This window comes from Salmo salar, chromosome 29 (genome assembly GCF_965601325.2).
Source record: "Salmo salar chromosome 29, fSalSal1, whole genome shotgun sequence".
Classification (NCBI taxonomy): domain Eukaryota; kingdom Metazoa; phylum Chordata; class Actinopteri; order Salmoniformes; family Salmonidae; genus Salmo; species Salmo salar.
Window position 1 is genome coordinate 30090071 of NC_138319.1, and position 17360 is coordinate 30107430.

Here is a 17360-nt window from a genome sequence, read left to right on the forward strand (position 1 = left end):
CTCCATATCATAGCAAAATGTATAGAATTGCAGGAAATAAGCTTTAAACCTGCAAAATTTTCCCCAATGCTGGAATGGGGTGGCCTGATGGAAAATGTTTTGGAACTCCTAGGCTGGGCTACTCTACACATTTAAAAAGGGGGGAAATGTGTGGATGGGCTTGATGATGCTTAGAGGAATGATGATAGGAAGGGCAATGGATTCTGGACATAAAGAATGGACAGCACTCCAAAAGACACATTTTATGCATCAGTCAAAAAGTGTGGGATAGAGAAAAGGTAGGCTGATCACTTGGTCGCATGTGAATTCCACGACATGATCTGGTATGGAGATATTCAAGTAAACTCAGTACCCTATCAACACTGAACAATATTTTTGACGTTTTTTCATTCATTCAAGCTGCTGTGAAGAACCTACAGTGGCAAGAAAAAGTATGTGAACCCTTTGGAATTACCTGGATATTTGAATAAATTGTTCATAACATTTGATCTGATCTTCATCTAGATCAGAAAAATAGACAAACACAGTCTGCTTAAACTAATAACACAAACAATTATACGTTTTCATGTCTTTATTGAACACACCATGTAAACATTCACAGTGCAGGGTGGAAAAAGTATGTGAACCCTTGGACTTAATAACAGGTTGACCCTTAAGGTCTTCTGAGATCTCTTTTGTTCGAGGCATGGTTCACATCAGGCAATGCTTCTTGTGAATAGCAAACTCAAATTTTCGGAGTGTTTTTTATTGGGCAGGGCAGCTCTAACCAACATCTCCAATCTCGTCTCATTGATTAGACTCCAGGTTAGCTGACTCCTGACTCCAATTAGCTTTTGGAGAAGTCATTAGCCTAGGGGTTCACATACTTTTTCCAACCTACACTGTAAATATTTAAATGATGTATTCAATATAGACAAGAAAAATACAATTATTTGTGTGTTATTAGTTTAAGCACACTATGTTTGTCTATTGCTGTGACTTAAATGAAGATTGATCACATTTGATGACCAATTTATGCAGAAATCCAGGTAATTCCAAAGGGTTCATATACTTTTTCTTGCCACTGTAGCTGTAGGCCTATAGACATTGAGAGCTCTTAATGGTGCGTCCACATAGAATTTGCTTCCCAAACATAGTCTAGGCCTACATCTTTGGTTGGGTGGTGTTCATGTTCCCATTTATTGCAGATATAAAATACAAAGGTCCAACCCACTTAATTTACAGTATAACATGTGCAGAGGTGCATTTCCGTAAGCATTTTCCGGGGAGAAGTTAAAAACCGCTCTCCTCTCACTTGTGCTAATTAATTCTTCCTGGTCATCTGTGTTGGCCTCCCCTTCCTGTACCATGTGACCCACAACCCAATGTGAGAGTGCCCTTACTAGTGTACAAAACAAGCTAAAACATCCCTAGACAGGCAACACATGGGCCGTGTTGCCATGCTCAGATGCTGCACGCATCATCAACAGTGCTGTTGGGCACCAGATTGATGTGGTTAGCTGATGCGTAATATCCATCCAGGTGTTGTAAGATCTGGCATGCGTCGGAGTAATGCGCCCACAGCCTACACAACACGTTAGAAGGCCAAAATGGCTTCTACACTAGGTTATATTTGCAGCGTTTCTCTCCTAAATGAGTGCAGAATTGATTTATGTTAATTAGTGACCTTCAGTGTCAATCGCTCTGTGGATTATTAGCATATTCTCAAAATAGCACTGGAAGTACCGAAGAATACCAATATCTACACTGTGTTGTGCGCTAAGATATCCATATGTCTGCTTGTATTCTGTCACACGTTACATAATAATAATAATAATAATAATAATATCTAGTCCAACGTGTGACAGAATACAAACAGACATATGGAAATCTGAGACGTATTATAATATTATTATTCTATTATATAGACTACCTTCAATCAGAATAGATCATTGTATGTTTTAGCAACAGAATATACTATAATATACTGTTATACTGTCAGAATATACTATAATATACTGTTATACTGTCAGAATATACTATAATATACTGTTATACTGTCAGAATATATTATTATATACTGTTATATGGTCAGAATATACTATAATATACTGTTATACTGTGAGAATATATTATTATATACTGTTATATGGTCAGAATATACTATAATATACTGTTATACTGTGAGAATATATTATTATATACTGTTACATGGTCAGAATATACTATAATATACTGTTATACTGTCAGAATATATTATTATATACTGTTATGTGGTCAGAATTGTCACGTCCTGACCAGTATAAGGGTTATTTGTTATTGTAGTTTGGTCAGGACGTGGCAGAGGGTATTTTGTTTATGTGGTTTGGGGTGGTGATTTATTTAGTAGGATGTTGGTTTAGTTAGTTCCAGGTTTTTGGGGTTATGTTCTATGTTTGTATTTCTATGTGGTCTCTAGTCTTTTGTATTTCTATGTCTAGTTTATTGGGGTTGGACTCTCAATTGGAGGCAGGTGTTTTCTAGTTGCCTCTGATTGAGAGTCCTATATATGGGTATGTGTTTGGTTTAGTGTTTGTGGGAGATTGTTCTTGGATTGCTGTGTTGCCTTCAAGACTGTTATTGTTTCGTTCATCGTTTTGTTATTTTTGTATATGTGTTTGTTTAGGTTTTTCCCTTCTTTTCCCGTCAATAAAGAAGATGAGTATACATGTCCCTGCTGCGTTTTGGTCCTCTCCTTACGACAATTATGACAAGAATATACTATAATATACTGTTGTACTGTCATAATATATTATTATATACTGTTATATGGTCAGAATATACTATAATATACTGTTATACTGTCAGAATATATTATTATATACTGTCAGAATATATTATTATATAGTGGTATATGGTCAGAATATACTATAATGTACTGTTATACTGTCAGAATATATTATTATATACTGTTATATGGTCAGAATATACTATAATATACTGTTATTCTGTCAGAATATATTATTATATACTGTTAGAATATTTTATTATATACTGTTATATGGTCAGAATATACTATTAGCATACGTGTTATACTGTCAGAATATATTATTATATACTGTTAGAATATTTGATTATATACTGCTATATGGTCAGAATATACTATTAGCATACGTGTTATACTGTCAGAATGTACTGTGTAGGCCTAACTGTATGTGTGTCGATTGACTGAAATATGCTAAAGGAAAAGAGGGTTGAGCTCACATCTGTAGAGGAAAACATTGTGGTACAACCTACAATGTCCTGGGCTTCAAATAGGCGACCGACTCTAATCAGCTCCCATTAGTTAAAAAAAAAATCATATTTAGTGCTGCAGAATGCAGTGAAATCCAGGGCTTGAACCAGAGCTCTTGTGATTACAGGGCATGATCTCCTGCGCCATAAATGCCCAGACCTCTTATACAGCAATGCTACATCTGCTTTGGTTACCAGTGCTGCACATGGAATGAAAGAGAGTCTGTTGAATTCAGCACTGGCCCACTTCACCCATTGGTTGTCATGTTGCTACCTTGCAAAGTTCTGTTAATAGGCTATTCATTCCATGACAACACCTACTTCTGATTGGATGATTTAGCAGTTCTGACTCCTGTAGTTCCGATCCTCCAGCCGTCCAATCACATTAACTTTAATATCTATTCATTTGCCAGGCTTATATTCTGGATAAGAGATCCAATATTGCCATGGCCTCACACCCATAACGTCCATTCACTCCACAAATGAACTAGAGATCCCATCAAGCACCATCAGAATATTCTCTCTTATCTGATCCCAAGCTCTTTTCATCCCTAATAGAACATTACACCATGGAGAATTCAAAAGGTCTGTCATACCAAACGCAGGTGAAAGCTACTTCAGCTAGTCAGAGAGAGAGGGGGGGAGAGAGAGAGAGAGAGAGAGGAGGAAAGAGAGAGAGAAGAGGAGAGAGGAGGAGAGACCATCACTTTAGAGTAAAAGATAAAGAAAGTTGCTAATGTCTTGGATTTACTGTATGAAAAAAATGAAAAAATGATTTCCGTTTTCAAAGACCTGTAGGGTCACACAAGTTTCCTTTTCCCAGAAAAGAGAGAGAGAGAAGGGAGATTCTGGGTTTTGGGGTCTCATATACAGTGTCCTCAGAAAGTATTCATGCCCATTGACTAATTCCATGTTGTTGCCTGAATTAAAAATATTTTTTCTAAACACAATACCCCATAATGACAAAGTAAAAACATTTTTGCTAAGTTATTTTTTTACAAAAATACAGAAATATCTAATTTACATAAGTATTTACACCCCTGAGTCAATACCTTTGGCAGCTATGTCAGCTGCGTGTCTTTGTGGGTAAGTCTTAAGAGCTTTAAGAGCTTTAAGAGCTTTGCACACCTGGATTGTACAATATTTGCACTTAAAAAATATATCTGTATTATTCAAGACTTGTCAAGTTGGTTGTTGATTATTGTGAGACAGCCATTATCCAGTCTTGCCATAGATTTTCAAGTCGATTTAAGTTAAAACTGTTACTAGGCCACTCAGGAATAAATGTAGTCTTGGTAAGCAACTGTAGTGTATATTGAACCTTGTGTTTTAGGTTATTGTCCTGCTGAAAGGTGAATTTGTCTGAACTTCATTGTCCTTGCCAATCCAAGCATACCCATAACATGGTGCAGCCACCAGTATGCTTGAAAATATGAAGAGTGTTATTCAGTGATAGGTTGTGTTGGACTTGCCCCATATATAATTCTTTGTATTCAGGACATAAAGTTTTAAAAAATTGCCACATTATTTACAGTTTTACTTTAGTGCCTTATTGCAAACAGGATGCATGTTTTGGAATATTTTTATTTTGGACAGACTTCCTTCTTTGACTTCCTTCTTTGTTCCTTCTTTGTCATTTCTCTATCATTTCGGTTAGTATTGTGTAGTAACTACAATGCCCTCAGTTTTCTCCTTTCACAGCCATTAAACTCTGTAACTGTTTTAAAATCACCATTGGCCTCATGGTGAAATTCCTGAGCAGTTTCCTTCCTCTCCGGCAACTGAGTCAAGAAGGACGCCTGTATCTTTGTAGTAACTGGGTGTAATTAATAACTTTACATGCTCAAACGGATACTCAATGTCTGTTTTTGTTTTTTTACCCATCTACATTCCCTTCTTTGCGAGGCATTGGAAAACCTCCCTAGTCTTTGTGGTTGAATCTGTGTTTGAAATTCACTTCTCGACTGAGGGACCTTAAAGATCATTGTGGGGTACAGAGATGAAGTAGTCATTCAAAAATCATTTTAAACTCTTATTGCACACAGAGTGAGTCCATGCAACTTATTACGTGATCATTTTTCAAATTTGACCCCTTTTTCGTGATATCCTGGGCGGCAGGTAACCTAGTGGTTAGAGTGTTGGGCCAGTTACTGAAAGGTTGCTGGATCGAATCCCTGAGCTCACAAGGTAATAATCTGTCGTTCTGCCCCTGAACAAGGCAGTTAACCCACTGTTCCCGGTAGGCCGTCATTGTAAATAAGAATTTGTTCTTAGCTGACTTGCCTAGTTAAATAAAGGTTAAATTAAAATAAATATCCAATTGGTAGTGACAGTCTTGTCCCATCGCTGCAACTCCCCTACGGACTCGGGAGAGGTGAAGGTCGAGAGCCATGTATCCTCCGAAACTCGACCCTGCCAAGCCACACTGCTTCGTGACACACTGCTCCACCTGGAAGCCAGCTGCACCAACGTGTTGGAGGAAACACCGTCCAGCTGGCGACAAAAGAATGACTACTGGCCCGCCACTACTGGCCCGCCACGAACCCGGGTCTGTAGTGATGACTCAATCACTGCAATGCCTTAGACTGCTGCGCCACTCAGGAGGCTTTATGTGACTTGTTAAGTAAATGTTTACTCCTGAACTTATTTAGGCTTGCCATAACAAAGGGGTTGAATACTTATTGACTCAAGACATTATTGCTTTACATTTTTTATTAATTTGTAAAAATGTCTAAAAACATAATTCCACTTTGACATTATGGGGTATTGTGTGTAGGCCTGTAACAGAAAAGCTGTAACACAATAAAATGTGTTGTTGTGTTACAATTAATGACAGCACTGCATTAATGATAGCACTGCTTCTTAAAACAACACCTTAAGCTAAACAAAAACATTAGTAACCATGTTTACAGTACATTCGGTCAAGGAGTAATTTGCTTCTGAAGCGTTTCATGAGCTCAATTAAGTAAATTAGTCTAAAGGATAGATAGAGCGGGGAGAAGAGAGAGAGAGAGAGAGAGAGAGAGAAGGATAGTGTGAGGAGAGAGAAAGAGAGAGAAAGAGAGAGAGAGAGAGAGAGAGTGTAAGAAAATAGGATTCTGTCAAGGATGCTGATAAAGTGGTACTCCCCCTCTTCCTCCCGATGATTGGTTGACAATGATTCAGATTGTCTAACTCTCCTCGTCTGCTCTCATTAACCCTCAAGTACTGCATCAGTATAGGTGGAAGCAATATTATGCTAACATTTTTATTTATTTATTTTTTATTTTACCTTTATTTAACCAAGTAGAGAACAAGTTGAGAACAAGTTCTCATTTACAACTGCGACCTGGCCAAGATAAAGCAAAGCAGTGTGACAAAAACAACAACACAGAGTTACACATCGGATAAACAAACATACAGTCAATAACACAATAGAAAATCTGTATACAGTGTGTGCAAATGAAGGAGATAAGACAATAAATAGGCCATAGTGGCAAAGTAATTACAATTTAGCAATCAACACTGGAGTGATAGATGTGCAGATGAGGATGTGCAAGTAGAGCAGAAAACTGGTGTGCAAAAGAGCAGAAAAAAACTAAAACAAATATGGGGATGCGGTAGGTAGTTGGTTGGATGGGCTATTTACAGATGGGCTGTGTACAGCTGCAGCGATCGGTAAGCTGCTCTGACAGTCGATGCTTGAAGTTAGTGAGGGAGATATAAGTCTCCAACTTCAGTGATTTTTGCAATTCGCTCCAGTCATTGGCAGCAGAGAACTGGAAGGAAAGGCGGCCAAAGGAAGTGTTAGCTTTGGGGATGAACAGTGAAATATACCTGCTGGAGCACGTGCTATGGGTGGGTGTTGCTATGGTGACCAGTGAGCTGAGATAAGGCGAGCTTAACCTCTATGGGCTAGGTGGGACGCTGGCGTCCCACCTACGTAACAGCCACTTGCAGCCTGTGGCGCGATTTTCAAAACCTTAAAAATCCTATTACTTCAATTTCTCAAACATATGACTATTTTACAGCTATTTAAAGACAAGACTCTCGTTAATCTAACCACACTGTCCGATTTCAAAAAGGCTTTACAACGAAAGCAAAACATTAGATTATGTCAGCAGAGTACCAAGCCAGAAATAATCAGACACCCATTTTTCAAGCCAGCATATAATGTCACCAAAACCCAGAAGACAGCTAAATGCAGCACTCACCTTTGATGATCTTCATCAGATGACAACCCTAGGACATTATGTTATACAATACATGCATGTTTTGTTCAATCAAGTTCATATTTATATCAAAAACCAGCTTTTTACATTAGCATGTGACGTTCAGAACTAGCATACCCCCCGCAAACTTCCGGGGAATTCGCTAACATTTTACTAAATTACTCACGATAAACGATCACAAAAAGCATAACAATTATTTTAAGAATTATAGATACAGACCTCCTCTATGCACTCGATATGTCCGATTTTAAAATAGCTTTTTGGTGAAAGCACATTTTGCAATATTCTAAGTACATAGCCCAGGCATCACAGGCTCGCTATTTAGACACCCGGCAAGTTTAGCACTCACCATAATCATATTTACTATTATAAAAGTTTGATTACCTTTTGTTGTCTTCGTCAGAATGCACTCCCAGGACGTCTACTTCAATAACAAATGTTGGTTTGGTCCAAAATAATCCATCGTTATATCCGAATAGCGGCGTTTTGTTCGTGCGTTCCAGACACTATCCGAAATGGTAAAGAAGTGTCGCGCGCATGGCGCAATTCGTGACAATAAAATTCGAAATATTCCATTACCATACTTCGAAGCATGTCAACCGCTGTTTAAAATCAATTTTTACGCCATTTTTCTCGTAGAAAAGCGATAATATTCCGACAGGGAATCTCCTTTTCGGCAAACAGAGGAAAAAATCACAAAGGCAGGGGCGGTCGGGTCACGCGCATAAGCCCAGAGTCCCTTGATCGGCTACTTGAGAAAGGCGATAATGTGTTTCAGCCTGGGGCTGGAATGACGACATTCTGTTTTTTCCCGGGCTCTGAGCGCCTATGGAAGACGTGGGAAGTGTCACGTTAGAGCAGAGGTCCTTAGTAAAAGATAGAGATGGAAAAGAAGTTCAAGAAATGGTCAGACAGGCCACTTCCTGTAAAGGAATCTCTCAGGTTTTGACCTGCCATTTGAGTTCTGTTATACTCACAGACACCATTCAAACAGTTTTAGAAACTTTAGGGTGTTTTCTATCCATATGTAATAAGTATATGCATATTCTAGTTACTGGGTAGGAGTGGTAACCAGATTAAATCGGGTATGTTTTTTATCCAGCCGTGTCAATACTGCCCCCTAGCCCTAACAGTAACCTGTCTGGGCTAGGGGGCAGTATTTTCACGGCCGGATGAAAAACGTACCCAATTTAAACAGGTTACTACTCTGGCCCAGAAACTAGAATATGCATATTATTAGTAGATTTGGATAGAAAACACTCTGAAGTTTCCAAAACTGTTTGAATGGTGTCTGTGAGTATAACAGAACTCATATGGCAGGCAAAAACCTGAGAAAAAGTCAACCAGGAAGTGGAGGATCTGAGAATTGTAGTTCTTCTTTCTAGTCCCTTTCAAAACTACAGTATCAGTGGGGTTACGTTGCACTTCCTAAGGCTTCCATTGGCTGTCTAAAGCCTTCAGAAAGTGGTTTGAGCATTCTCCGGTCACTGGGCAGATAATAGGAGCTCAGTTTCTGAGTGGACTGCCTGGCAACAAAGGAATTGGATATGTGCGGTCACGAGAGCACGCTGTTCCTTCTTTTTCTCCATCAATGAATACGCTATTGTCCGGTTGGAATATTATCGCAATTTTACGTTAAAAATACCATAAAGATTGATTTTAAACAGCGTTTGACATGCTTCTAAGTACGGTAATGGAACATTTTGACTTTTCGTCTCTGGTTCCGCGCTCACGCGTTATGCCTTTGGATAAGTGATCTGTACGCATGACCAAAACGGCGGTATTTGGACATAAATATGGATTATTTGGAACAAAAACAACATTTCTTGTGGAAGTAGCAGTCCTGGGAGTGCATTCTGATGAAGATCAGAAAAGGTAAGAGAATATTTCTAATACTAATTCTGAGTTTAGGTTGCCCCAAACTTGGCGGGTGTCTGTATAGCTCGCTGTGATGGCTGAGCTATGTACTCTGAATATTGAAAAATGTGCTTTCTCTGTAAAGCTATTTTAAAATCTGACACAGCGGTTGCATCCAGGAATAGTCTATCTATAATTCTTGAAATAATTGTTATATATTTTGTCAACGTTTATGATGAGTATTTTTGTAAATTGATGTGCACATTCACCGGACGTTTTGGTGGGAATACATTTTCTGAACATCACGCGCCAATGTAAAATGCTGTTTTTGGATATAAATATGAACTTTATCGAACAAAACATACATGTATTGTGTAACATAATGTCCTAGGAGTGTCATCTTGTCACGTCCTGGCCAGTATAAGGTTAATTGGTATTGTAGTTTGGTCAGGACGTGGCAGAGGGTATTCGTTTTATGTGGTTCGAGACTGTTTTTGTTGATCGTTCGTTCTTTGTTATTTTGGTGTTCATTTTGTATTTATTAAAAAGCAAGATGAGCATACACATACCTGCTGCGTTTTGGTCCTCCATTTCCAACGACAAGCGTGACAGAATCACCCACCAACTATGGACCAAGCAGCAGAAGAAGGAGCAGAGGGACTTCGAGTTGGACTGGCGGGAGAAGTGGACCTGGGAGGAAGTACTGGACGGGGCCGGACCTTGGCACCAGGCTGGGGATTATCGCCGCCCGCAGTGGGAAATTGAGGCAGCCAAGGCAGAGAGGCGGAGGTACGAGGCCATGGACGCGCTGAGGGTGAAGCACGAGAGGCACCCCCAATATTTTTTTTTGGGGGGGCACACGGGTAGTTTGGCTAGGCATAGGAAGAGCCGGAAGCCAGCTACCCGTGGTTATATGGAGGAGCGTATGGGGTGGAGAGCGTCATGTTTCGCTGAGGAGCGCACTATCTCACCCATACGCACGCACAGTCCGGTGCGCGTTGTTCCAGCCCCTCGCAGATGCCGTGCTAGAGCGGGCATCCAGCCTGGTAGGAGGATGCCTGCGCAGCGCATCTGGTCGCCGGTACGCCTCCGAGGACCAGGCTACCCGACTCCCGCTCTACGCACAGACTGCGTAGAACTGGCCAGACTGCGCTGAACTGCCGGAGTGGCCAGACTGCGCTGAACTGCCGGAGTGGCCAGACTGCGCTGAACTGCCGGAGTGGCCAGACTGCGCTGAACTGCCGGAGTGGCCAGACTGCCCTGAACTGCCGGAGTGGCCAGACTGCCCTGAACTGCCGGAGTGGCCAGACTGCCCTGAACTGCCGGAGTGGCCAGACTGCCCTGAACTGCCGGATTGGCCAGACTGCCCTGAACTGCCGGAGTGGCCAGACTGCCCTGAACTGCCGGAGTGGCCAGACTGCCCTGAACTGCCGGAGTGGCCAGACTGCGCTGAACTGCCGGAGTGTCCAGACTGCCCTGAACTGCCGGAGTGGCCAGACTGCCCTGAACTGCCGGAGTGGCCAGACTGCCCTGAACTGCCGGAGTGGCCAGACTGCGCTGAACTGCCGGAGTGGCCAGACTGCGCTGAACTGCCGGAGTGGCCAGGCTGCGCTGAACTGCCGGAGTGGCCAGGCTGCGCTGAACTGCCGGAGTGGCCAGACTGCCCTGAACTGCCGGAGTGGCCAGACTGCGCTGAACTGCCGGAGTGGCCAGGCTGCGCTGAACTGCCGGAGTGGCCAGACTGCCCTGAACTGCCGGAGTGGCCAGACTGCGCTGAACTGCCGGAGTGGCCAGGCTGCGCTGAACTGCCGGAGTGGCCAGGCTGCCCTGAACTGCCGGAGTGGCCAGGCTGCGCTGAACTGCTGGAGTGGCCAGGCTGCCCTGAACTGCCGCAGTGGCCAGACTGCCCTGAACTGCCGCAGTGGCCAGACTGCCCAGACTGTCCCGAGTTGCCAGACTGTCCCGAGTTGCCAGACTGTCCCGAGTTGCCAGACTGCCCCGAGTTGCCAGACTGCCCCGAGTTGCCAGACTGCCCCGAGTTGCCAGACTGCCCCGACTCTCCCGAGTTGCCAGACTGCCCCGACTGTCCCGAGTTGCCACACTGCCCCGACTGTCCCGAGTTGCCAGACTGCCCCGACTGTCCCGAGTTGCCAGACTGCCCCGACTGTCCCGAGTTGCCAGACTGCCCCGACAGCCTGGAACGGCCTGAGCCGGAGCCACCTCCAGAGATAGGTGGGTTGGGGAGGGGGGGTGTAGCACAGTGCCGTCGTTGACGGCGCCACCCCCCCCCCCGGGGGGGAATTTTTCTTTTTGGTTTTGCTTGGGGTTATTTTTGTTAAGGTGCTTCCGGGGTTAGCACCTTTAAGGGGGGGGGGGGGGGGGGGTACTGTCACGTCCTGGCCAGTATAAGGTTAATTGGTATTGTAGTTTGGTCAGGACGTGGCAGAGGGTCTTCGTTTTATGTGGTTCGGGGTGGTGTGTTTTGTGGAAGGGGCATTTGGTTTAAGTATTCCGGGGTTTTTGGGCACTGTTTGGTTTTCAGGTATTCTGTGTTTAGCCTTGTGCCTTACCAGACTGTTTTTGTTGATCGTTCGTTCTTTGTTATTTTGGTGTTCATTTTGTATTTATTAAAAAGCAAGATGAGCATACACATACCTGCTGCGTTTTGGTCCTCCATTTCCAACGACAAGCGTGACACATCTGATGAAGATCGTCAAAGGTTAGTGCTTCATTTAGCTGTGTTTTGGGTTTTATTGACACATGTCCTTGCTTGAAAAATGGCAAACCTCAGATTTCCACACTTCCTGGTTGGATTTTTCTCAGGTTTTTGCCTGCCATATGAGTTCTGTTACGCTCACAGACATCATTCAAACAGTTTTAGAAACTTCTGAGTGTTTTCTATCCAAATCTACTAATAATATGCATATCCTACCTCCTGAGCCTGAGTAGCAGGCAGTTTACTACGGGCACGCGTTTCATCCGGACGTCAAAGTACTGCCCCCTACTCTAAAGAAGTTAATGTGAGTCTGGAAGGAGAGTTTACAGTCTTGCCAGACACCTAGGTATTTGTGATTTGTCCACATATTCTAAGTCAGAAATGTCCAGAGTAGTGATGCTGGACGGGCGGGCAGGTGCGGGCAGCGATCGGTTGAAGAGCATGCATTTATATTTACTTGCATTTAAGAGCACTTGAAGGCCACGGAAGGAGTTGTATGGCATTGAAGCTCGTCTGGAGGTTAGTTAACACAGTGTCCAAAGAAAGGCCAGAAGTATACAGAATGGTGTCGTCTGCGTAGAGGTGGATCAGAGAATCACCAGCAGTAAGAGCGACATCACTGATGTATACAGAGAAAAGAGACAGCCCGAGGATTGAACCCTGTGGCACCCCCATAGAGACTGATTTAACCCCAGAACTGGTCCAAACAGAACACTGAGTTCATCACAACATTACAGCATGGTGCTGCCCTCACATAGGGAAGAGCAGGAGACCACTGAAAGTGCTGTGGCTATTTCTATCATCATAGATCCCCCCTGTTTGTCAGGAGATGCATTTAGACCACATCCCTTTCCTCCAGCTCTACAGTCAAAGCATCAGATAGAAACATATAATAACCATCCTCCTGATCAACAATTAACATCAGCATCTTGTCATTGTGGTAAAGAAAGAAAAAAACAAAGACTTGGGAACAGTGTGCCTCAAAGTAGTAGACTCCTCCCGCTGGTGCTGTGAAGATACCTGCATCAGAGGAGAAGCAGGAAGAGATCAGCACTGTCTGTCACTCAGAGACACTGTTAATAATGCTGGACTGTAGATCGATTCAGTGTGTGTTGCTTAGTGTGGTTATTACCTGTAGTTGGCTTGTAGGCCTTGCTGATGTTAGTGATGACTCTACTGTACATCAATGTGGTGTCAGTATTGAAGGATCCTACAGGTCCTGAATCAGTCAAACCAGCAGAGAAAGCCACCTTTGGTCTGTCTGTGAACACAGGGGATGTACCGAAAAACAAGCCTTGAATATTTTCTGTGAAGCCCATATTATTAAAATACATCTTCATACTGAGTATAACATCTCATGTGTTTTGTCCTCTACAAAATGATAATGACCTCACAATCAAATCAAACAATGGAAGGTGTTTTAGTGAAGTTCAGCTTTACTGGTGCTACATTCTCTGTCCCAGCTCCTCCACCTCCCTCTCAATGACACTCAGTCTGGCTTCGAAGGCTGCGGTTACAGAAACATACATTAGGAAACTGAAACTTAGCTAACCATGTTTTTAGGATATTAGTTTATTGTATCAATGACTTCTTTGTATTACCTGTGTTCTCCCTCTCACTGGCTGTTACTCTGGCCCCCGTGGCTGACAGTTCAGCTGCTTGTGCTGGAATTATGTGAACAAAACAATTATTAAAACATTTTCATCACTGTGTATGAAAGAGATGTCCATACACGTAGGAGTGCTTTGCCTGTCTCCAGTTCCTCTAGCTTAATCTTGGTGAGCCTGAGCTCAAACTTCTGCTCATCTACCAGGTCCTCACTGTCCTTCAGTCTGGCCTCCATGTTCTTCAGTTCAGTCTTGGTGACAGTCAGCTCCACTCTCTGTTCCACCACCATGTCTCTCAGCTCCATCCAGATGTCAGGGGGGGGGGTGGTGGTCTGGCCGGTCGTCTGTTTGTGGGTCGTCTCTGTAGCTTCAGTCCCCCTTCACTGTGATGTCATTCTCTCTGGCCCCTCCACTCTGTCCCTGAGCCCATGCCCCAGACAGACAGAACAACAACACTAGCAGAGTTACAGCACCTCTCATTCTGAAATGGAACCTCTTCAGAAAGGACGTAGTCTATGAGGCACAGTCCCTTCTTTATATACCCTCACAATGTAGCCTGCCAATGGATGACAATTAAACATATGTTTCTTACATAAGTGTAATGTCTCTTTACGAGAGATGGGTGTAGGAGTCAGGCACAGTAGAGAAGATAATTTCAATAACCAGAGTTTAATAAAGTCCATCAAAAATTCATACAGGCACCAGACAAAAATATACAGTCCAACAATGACAAAAATAATGAAATCCCAATAACATAACCTGAATGAAAAAAATGAACAAAAACAACTTTTCCCAAACATAACACAGGGAAACGAAAAATAAACTCGCACGACACAAAGCGGGTAGAAAGAAAATAAATACCCACACTAATCAACCCAAACAAGAAACAGGTGCACAACAAAACAGACATGACTAAACGAAAAGGAAAAAAGGATCAGTGGTAGCTAGTAGACCGGCGACGACGACCGCTGAGCACCACCCGAACAGGGAGAGGCGCCACCTTCGGTGGAAATCGTGACAATAAGTTCTAAAACTGAAGCCAAATATTCTGAAAAGGGAGAAACTGGGTGTTCTGACCCCATAAATGGTCATTTGAATCAAATGTTGCAAAAATGCCTTTGGAGAGGTGCATTTTGATATTCCTATGCTTTTAACTGTAAACTTGTCAACATACAAAATTGTATCCCTAAACGAATATTCACCAACACATTGAGATGTGTCTGTGGGGTGTGCCATGTGGAACAGTTGTACCTATGTGGCTATCAGGTATGAAGGTAAGACCCAGATGCAGACCACGTCGAATCAACAATAGTTTCATATTCCAACAAGAGCAGGCAATAGACAGGTCAAGGCAGGCAGGGCTCAGTAAACCAGAGGTGGGGCAACGGTACCGGACGGTAGGCAGGCTCAGGGTAAGGCAGCGGTCGGTAATCCAGAGGGGGGAAAAGGTACAGGTTGGCAGGCAGGCTCAGGGGCAGGCAGAGTCGTCAGGCAGGTGGGCTCGGAGTCAGGACAGGCAAGGGTCAAAACCAGGAGGAGCTGAGACACAAAACGCTGGTTGACTTGAACAAACAAGGCGAACTGGCAACAGACAAACAGGGAACACAGGTATAAATACACAGGGGATAATGGGGAAGATGGGTGACACCTGGAGGAAGGGTGGAGACAATCACAAAGACAGGTGAAACAGATCAGGGCGTGACAGTGGCTACTACTCTTCTCCCCCTCTCTTCCTCTCTCCCTCTCTCTGCTAATCTTCTCATCTCTCTCTCTCTCTCTCTCCCTACTACTCTTCTCCCCCTCTCTTCCTCTCTCCCTCTCTCTGCTAATCTTCTCATCTCTCTCTCTCTCTCTCCCTACTACTCTTCTCCCCCTCTCTTCCTCTCTCCCTCTCTCTGCTAATCTTCTCATCTCTCTCTCTCTCTCTCTCTCCCTACTACTCTTATCCCTCCTCTCTTCCTCTCTCCCTCTCTCTGCTAATCTTCTCATCTCTCTCTCTCTCTCTCCCTACTACTCTTCTCCCCCTCTCTTCCTCTCTCCCTCTCTCTGCTAATCTTCTCATCTCTCTCTCTCTCTCTCTCTCCCTACTACTCTTATCCCTCCTCTCTTCCTCTCTCCTTCACTCTACTACTCTCATCCCCCTCTCTTTCTCTTGTCCTCTCTCTACTACTCTTCTCCCCCTCTCTTCATCTCTCTCCAACTCTTCTCCCCATCTCTTCCTCTCTCCCTCTCTCTACTACTCTTCTCCCCATCTCTTCCTCTCTCCCTCTCTCTACTACTCTTCTCCCCATCTCTTCCTCTCTCCATCTCTCTCCTACTCTTCTCCCCATCTCTTCCTCTCTCCCTCTCTCTACTACTCTTCTCCCCATCTCTTCTTCTCTCCCTCTCTCTCCAACTCTTCTCCCATCTCTTCCTCTCTCCCTCTCTCCTCCCCCTCTCTTCTTCTCTCCCTCTCTCTACTACTCTTCTCCCCATCTCTTCCTCTCTCCCTCTCTCTCCTACTCTTCTCCCCTCTCTCTCCCTCCCTCTCCTGCTCCTCTCCCCTCTCTCTCCCTCCCTCTCCCACTCCCCTCTCTCCCCTCTCTCTCCTACTCTTCTCCCCTCTCTCATCCCTCTCTTTCCTACTCTTCTCCCCTCTCTCTCCCTCTCTCTACTACTCCTCTCCCCTCTCTCTCCCTCTCTCTCCTACTCTTCTCCCCTCTCTATCCCTCTCTTTCCTACTCTTCTCCCCTCTCTCTCCCTCTCTCTACTACTCCTCTCCCCCCTCTCTCCTCTCTCCTTCTCTCTCCTACTCTTCTCCCCTCTCTCACCCGCTCTCTACTACTCTTCTCCCCCCTCTCTTCCTCTCTCCTTCTCTCTACTACTCTTCTCCCCTCTCTCCCTCTCTATACTACTCTTCTCCCCTTTCTCCCTCTCCATACTACTCTCCCTCCTCTCTCTTCTTCTCTTCCTCTCTCCCTTCTCTTTCCTCTCTGAAACCCTCTACTATTTTCTCCCCTTCTCGCCCTCTCTCTGTCATACTCCAATTCCACCCTGCTCTCTCTCTCTCTCCTCTTCCCCCTATGTTTCCATCCTCCCTGTCACTCTCGCCTGCTCCATCTCCTCATCTCCTGGACTAGAGATAATGACAAGTGCTGTGTTCCATGAGTGGTTAACATTAGCCTCCTTATCTATTGCCTGTAAGTTGACAGAAGTAGACGGGCTCTGCCCATATTTGACAGGTCAGTTTGCTGACTATTAAACATTTCTAGACTGCTTTCTACTGGTGGAAACTTCAGGAAGAGTGGAAAGTTTTTGAAACTGTGTAAAATGTAATTTGAAAGTGCAGATGTACCTGTTATTGACCCTTGTTATAAGTAAATCAACAAGTACAAAATGTACAGAAAGAGGGTGATTTGAACAGAAGTAAAGGTTGTTGAGATAAAAGAAGTGATATTTCTGGTGCTATGCAGATGCCAGGGATAAGAGAGTCATCTGGCCTCAGCTCTCTTCCTAAGCCCCCTGATCACCCCACCCTTCAAACCACTAGACCTCTAATGCCTTCATTTAATGAGAAAACCTGCTTCAGGAAACTATACCCACTGTTCCGTCTTCTTTCTAGAGTGAGAGAGAGTGAGTGAGAGAGAGAGAGAGAGAGAGAGAGAGAGAGAGAGAGAGAGAGAGAGAGAGAGAGAGAGAGAGAGAGAGAGAGCAACCAGAACCCACTGGATTCTCCAA